The sequence below is a fragment of the Pseudomyrmex gracilis genome, unplaced genomic scaffold (genome assembly GCF_002006095.1).
Source record: "Pseudomyrmex gracilis isolate BER0280 unplaced genomic scaffold, ASM200609v1 scaffold_137, whole genome shotgun sequence".
Lineage (NCBI taxonomy): Eukaryota > Metazoa > Arthropoda > Insecta > Hymenoptera > Formicidae > Pseudomyrmex > Pseudomyrmex gracilis.
The window spans coordinates 113,778-121,029 of NW_018020721.1; positions in this window are offsets into that span (position 1 = coordinate 113,778).

A 7,252-nucleotide genomic window follows, 5' to 3' on the forward strand; every position below is an offset into this window, starting at 1 on the left:
GTTTGGGTTCCCGTCTGTCTATTCACGTGTCGCTTTTCCACAATAACACCACCAATGCACTTTTCGTATATTTCGGAACAGAGGTGTGAGATTTTTATTAAAAAAAAAAAAAACAAACAAACAAAATTAACCACTCAAATTTCCAAAAATCAAGTAAGTTAGGAATGATAGTTACAGCAAAACTCTCTCTTTGCAATTTAAAAATTGTTACGTTGTCACGTGTGTCACGAATTGTTTTTCTAAACGTATCAAGTGCTCACTTCAATCTCCCATTCGATAATTTACTAAACAGAGTTTTTCGAGAAAATTACCTCACTTTCAAACCAAACACGCAATGTAACTTACTTATCCAAAGATCAAGAAGATAACTCAAAAGTTTAACTTTCTAACTACGTATTTACTTAAAGTGAAATATAAATTTTTCCTTTCATAACATTTTAATGAAAGAAATTCGATATCAGATTTGACTTAATTGTATTTTATTAAAATAAAATTCTTTGAGTTTTCAAAATAAAGTCTTAGACCTAAAATAAAACCTGTTTTAATTCTTACGTACACCACTCACCTTTCTCGAGCTTGCTGATGATGTTCACTCAATAGAAGCAAACCGCAGAACATTTTTCCTCGTGCTTTCTCCGCGCAGAATCTAGCAGAATCCCTTTCTTGATTCAGATCTCTCGAAGACAGACCGTTTTTTTATCTTGAAGCTGCTTTTTCTTTCACACCGTGAATTATTGCGGCTTCTCGCGCGATTTGCCAGCTCTGTCGTTCCCACCTGAAGGTTTGTCGCGATGCCACTGTTGATCTCCGAGGGAGTGCGCGTCCTTTATACCAAGGTGTCAGACGGACTTGATGTGATTCTCTCGATGAGTAATCGCTCGTCGTGTGTAATATGAATGGCGCGGCTCGACCGCGGAGCGACCGCTCGAATTCGCTCCACTCAGTGATCGAAGCCGAACTGCAGTCGGGCCAAAGTCCGATCGGAGTCACCGAGTTTCCACTGGGAGACCTCGAGGCTGGCGGGTTTGAATGAAACCTTGCGGGAGCAAACCCTGCGATTGGTCGGAGGCTGACGGCGACGGTGACGTCATCACATTGATTGTCCCGCGCATGCCGTACCACGTGCTCTCTTCCTCTCTTCCGTTGCGTTTTCCAGCCTATATCGCTCCGTTGGAGGGATATGCAAGAAAAAGAAATTTTTCTGCAGATCTGTTCTCCTTTTCTTTTATTTTTTTTTCTTAAGAACCAAAAGTCTCTTCCTCGTTAAAATCAGTCTCAAACAAGTAAATCAAAATGAAAGAATCAAAATTTGTTCGTAAAACCTGTAAGCGTGACACACGTGAATTTTTAACACGCAAAATGTTTTTGATTGCTTAAAAAAAAATCTTTAATTTTCTTCAGCAGTTTTCTCTCTCGATTCGACATTTACGCGACTGTCGCAGAGAAATAATTTAAAATAGAGAAAAAAAACCTTATAACACACTTTCTTCTCTTTCTCTCTCCCGTGTTTATCGGAAGCTACGGAACTCCCGAAGAATCACGCCCGGGCACTCCAGAAGAAGTGACGTCTGTCCCGGATGCCTAATTCAACGATTCCAAAAATATACACGGGAAAGTAGCAACGCGTGCGATGTAACTACCACCACCACCACCACCACCACCACCATCAACCACCACCACTACCACCACCGAGATGTGGTTCTTCTCCAACAGCTTCATTCACCCAGTTTCCACTATTTCCCGCGAGCGATGAAACTCTTCTCCGGCGGCCGCTCGACCTTTTCACATCCCTCGAGAAAAAAAATAGCCCGCTACGTACATCCTCTCATATTCTCTTGACTATTCCCCGAGATATACAAAATTCATTCCAAGAAATCGTCCCGTTCGTTTCGACTGAAAAACACCCTCCCGTTGTTGCGGAACAACACGTGGCTCGCGTCGTCGAGATCGATTCGATTTTCTACGTCACACGAGTGCGTATCCAATTTGTTTCTTAGGGGGTTATCATATATATATAAATCATAATTTACACAATCGACAATTATCGCAATTTATATAATTACGCCGTAGAAGGAGAATTTCTTATATTATTGAAAAGCTCTAATTTGTTTTCTGATTTATTACAATATTCCCTATAGACGTCTGCGAATATTATTTATCCACAAAAAATAAATAATAAAATTGTCACAAGAAATATCTTGCTTTTCATTAATGTATCTTGCGAATAAATAATTTTCTTTAAATAAAAAGAATACACATTTTATTGTCAATAAGTCGAGAACGACTTACAAATCGGAACTCTTGATCCAAGAAGTTCACCGATGCTTTATTCTTAGCGCTCTCTCGTTAAACTATATATTTTTCCATCGCGCTCTCTTTCTCTTTCTCTCTTTGTCGCCCTTTTTATAATTCCCACCTTTCCCTGTCGCTTCGAATGAAGTCGGGATGCAGCAGACTGATGCCGGGCTGCGCAAGCGATACAGACGAGGATACAGAGAGAGGAGGGAGAAGGATGCGCAATGGTCCTGGCCAGGCAACCGACCGTTTCAGGTCGACGCACCCTTATGCTCGTTTGCCAACGTGAGTTCGACGGCCCCGCGCGCGTTATCCACTGACGTCATTCCACCCTACCTGCAATCCCGGGTTATCAGGCCTCCTTTCAACCCCCGCGCGCCGCCGACACGGATGCAACGGCGGCCAGACCGAATTTTCGTCCTTCGAAAAGCGGATCGATCCTCCTCCTGCCTATCTCTTCCCCCTTCCCTCCCCCTCCTTACATCATTGTGTCACATTGAAATTGTTTCTTCGGTTTTTACACACGAATTTTTACAAGAGTTTTTTCTCACTCTCTGCTCGCTCACTTTCGCGCGATTTGCCAGAGACGAGAGAAAGATCTTTCGAGCACAAATTGACTCAAAAAAAAAAAAAAAAAAACAATCACAGAATGACAAATGCAATTACGTACAAAGTGTGTAATAACTTCATGTGATCTCGGCAATATTTTCTCAGAGCAAATGAAAAATTGCCAAATCACCGCGATCGTCGCGATGACATTTAACAGGACATTGACGATAATAGTACCACCGTGTCTCTTTATAAACGTTTGTCACAGAGTTATTTTCAACCAGAAAGCGAGGATTTGGACGCGATGCGGAAAAATATATAATACACGTAATCTCATTAGGGTCTCGCCGCGGCCAGCTTCGTTACATCCGTGGCTCGGCGATTGGTTATCGCGCGAATTTCCAATCGATGCCGCGAATTAATATTCTCGGGTGTAACTGCTGGTGGTGCAGTCGATAACCTGTCCCTGACGCTCAAGCGGGTGAAGCTGGCGGGAGAGATGCTTTCTCCATCCCCCTGCCTCTCTCTTTCTCTCTCTCTCTCTCTCTTTCGGTTCGAGAGAGCGAGGAGAGCGGAAAGACCGGAGGGAGGGATGCAGGGGCGCCAAGTAAAACTAGGTCACTGGAGCTTCATTCACATTACGCGGCCATTCATGAGATTTGCCAACCGTTTGGCTCGCGAGCTCGCGGTGTGTCTTGCAGTTTTTCCTTCCCCCCCTCACCCCCTAAATTCTCGATCGCTCTTTTCTTCGTTGCCTAATCATCGGCCGATTTTCGCGATCGCCGCGGAGCATTTTTTTTCCGCGGACTTCCGACGCGTCAGCTGAATGAAGTCCCAAGAATGAAGAAGCGGCAGTTTCCTTCCGCAATATTGTTTATCTTTCTTTTCTTACCGTCTTGCAAATTCGTTTCCGAGCTCTGCTTCATCACACACGAAATGTATCTTTAATAATTAATCGACACTAGAAGTCATTCGACTCGGTACTGATTTTTATTTTTACACAAGACGTAAAACTTCTTTGTGACACTCTGTAAAGCTCGCGTTGCTCGCTTGCCATATCGATTTATATTCTATATCGGACTTGATAAACTTACGTTAAATGTGTGTTTCTCTCTAATTTAAATTCTTTTATCACATTATAATATGCAGAAAGTTTGTTTTTTTTTAATTCTCAATTAATAAATTCAAATGCAGATCTAATGGAAAAGGTCAGATTTCTTGTCTCTCGTAAATTAAAAAGTGGTGGTCAATTATTAAAACCAATCTCCTTAAATAACCGAGAGAAATACTGGCGCGTCATATATTTCACGCACTAACAAATGTGATCGAAGAGAGATGACTGAAGAGAGAAAAAACAAGGATTGTGTCAACGATGAGCCAAATATCTAAATAATAAATTTTCTATATTTCTTTGTTTCTCTCAAGTCTTGTGCGAGAGTGGAGCAAATTGAAGAAGAAACGCGCGCGAACGCGATCGTCATTGCGGAGACATTCTCGTGATTATTATTAACGCAATGTATTTGAAGAGCAAACTTCTTCCCGGTGATTTAAAATTTGTCCTCGATTGAGTCAAATCCAACAGTCGAGGGAATTTCTCAATAAACCCTCCGACCTCTCTTCCGGCGATCCTGGGTCCGCCCGACCTAGTTTTCCCCGGGCAATGACGTCGGTGTGACGTCACCGGAGCGCAAACTGGGTCGCGGGGTCGAAGCACCCCATCGACTTCCCGTGGATAGTTGCCCCTTGCTCGGTCGTCCGCGATTTCATTGAAAAAAAAGACCGAGATTAAAATGGTTACTGCCGTCGAAGCTGCTGGACGTTCTTGCATACCTGGCTGTTTGTTTTATTTTACGCGCGCGTCTAAAATCTTACAAAAACGCGAGAGAGAGAGAGAGAGAGAGAGAGAGAAAGAGAGAGAGAGAGAATAATAAGAACGTCAACTTGCGCTTTTCAACTTTAAATTACTTTTTATCGCGCACACACGGTTCTTTGCGCGACATTATCCGACAATGTGACGTCTCTTCCACGAATTTTATCTTCTAAAGATGGGAACTCCAGATTACATTCGCGCGATATCAGATAGGTCATGCGATTTAAATGTCATTTATTAATATGCAAAAATCGATTAGAGATTCTCAAATTGACAGTCAAACTAAAATATTATTATTTTTTTCGGAGCAGAATTGCGCCGAACTTGACGAATTAATCATTTGACAGATTGAAAATCTGTTTGACTCTGATTTCTGATAGAATTTTGAAACTATAATAAATACGATCGCATGAATTGGAATATCCGTCCGGCGAAAACATTCGTATATTTAGCGGCAGAGCCAAAAATTTTTTCATGCCTCGATTACACGATGATGGGTTTCTTTGTAACAAACGTTCCGAGTTTTCGGAAGGTTTCTTTTGCGACAAAGTCCCGGAGAATTTCGATGAGAAACTCGTAGAAACACGCGTGCGAAACAACGGGACGAACGTGTGCGCGCGTGTGTTTGCGATGGAGAAGGCGAAGAGTGAAAATACGATGGGATAGACAGGGGAGGGGGTGGCAGGTCGGTGACGGTTATTTTTGGAATGTGGGTCACCCATAAACCCCGGTTTGTCCCATGACGTCACGGGATCGTCGTCGTGGCAACAGGGACGCAACCGGGTCAGTCACCTCCTGGTTCAGAGAGAGAGAATCCACCCCCTTCCTCTCTCGTCGTTCCCGCACAAGTCCTTTCGCGCGCGCCACATTCAACCCTCATCGTCCTACCCTTCAGGAACTTTACCTGCGATCCCCGCCAATGTGTAAGAGGGAATAGGTTAGAGGTTACGGCACACCGCTGATGCACGCGTCAATAGAACCTGCTGTCTTTTACCCTTTTCCTCCTCTCTGCTTTGCGGCCGTGTGGGTTCGTCTTTTTGCTGCTCGCGTGCACGCATCAGTTGCTCGGAATTTAGGCTCTAATATCAGAGGTGAGCGTCAAGGAGGACGATTACGTTGGGGTTGATCGAACAGCGGTGTGTTCTCTCGACTGAATATAAAATTATGATCTGCGTGTGTATATATGTGTGTCGCGCAGATTTTCTCACAAGGTTACTACAGAGAATATGCGATGCGGAAAATTGTTCCGCTTCTATACATTTCGGTCGCACATTAATTATTTCGAAAACGAGTTTTTTTGGCAAAAAGAAACTCATCGATCTTGCGCGCACGTTAGACCCGTTTGAAACGTTTCAAAGTTCCCATCTAAAATTAATGATCGAATAATCCGACGAACATTTCACTTTGTCACAATCTCGAGTCTGAGAAAAGTTTCGCGGCGAATAGCGTACGCTTTTGAAAAATTAACATTCGACAATTTCGTTTTTACTTCACACACGCAATAGCCGCATGTTAATAAATCCGCAATACACGCGGTGTAACATGCAATTTTTTATCAGACAAGTCGCACCACTGCAATTTGCGTTTCTGTTCCCTCCTTCCCTCCCCCCCCGTGTTTTTAAAAACGTGACTATAATAAAGTCACGTGACTTTAGTCACATGTTGTTTTTTTCTCTCCTCCGCGACTTTACTTTAGTCACGTGTCTTTAAAAACCGAATCGAAATGTCACAGTTTTTGCCAACACACAGAGAAACGGAACGAAGCATGACCGTCTTTACAAACCATGTAACGCACATATGAGAGGTGTCAGAAATAACGCATGAAAATCAAACTCAAAAACTAGAAAGTGAAAGGAGCGAAAAAACAATACAGTATTTAAACGCGATTTTATATCACCAGGAAAACTTGGATTTTTTTTTAAATTTAAAAACTCTCGGACTTCTTTTTATTGAAAAAAAAAAAAAAAACTGTCATGTGGCGCAAACGGCTTTCGCTAAAAGCCGTTCTCGCCATCTCTTCGATCGCACGCGGATTAGCGTCGCGACGTTTTATCCGCCACAACCTCGCAGGAAACTGCATTACCCGCTCTCCGTGAACTGCATCCACGTGTACATTATCGGACGTGATAACGATAAGGTACGTATACTATTTACTGATAATGAAGATCGCCGTGGATATATATACGTTATCTAAAAAGCAAAACGTGCGACGCGACATGTGTCACGTGGCTGACTCTCGGCTGACTTGGTTCTACTTAAACATAAGATAGACTTTTTTTTTTTTTAATTACAGTGAAATTTTTTCGGGAATATCTCGCATGTGAACGCAAAGTGCAATTACTTCTCAACTCTTTGGCGTTCGCTCGCGCGAAAGTAAAAATATAAAAATGTCTTTTGGTTTCAATTAGTTTGCGAGCAACTTTTGCTCACGCGAATAAATAGAGCTCTGATGTAACTTAATATTGCGGAGATGTAATATCGCGCGTAGTTCGTGTGTAACGTGATATCAACATTTGTGTGCAATAATTAAATCAAATT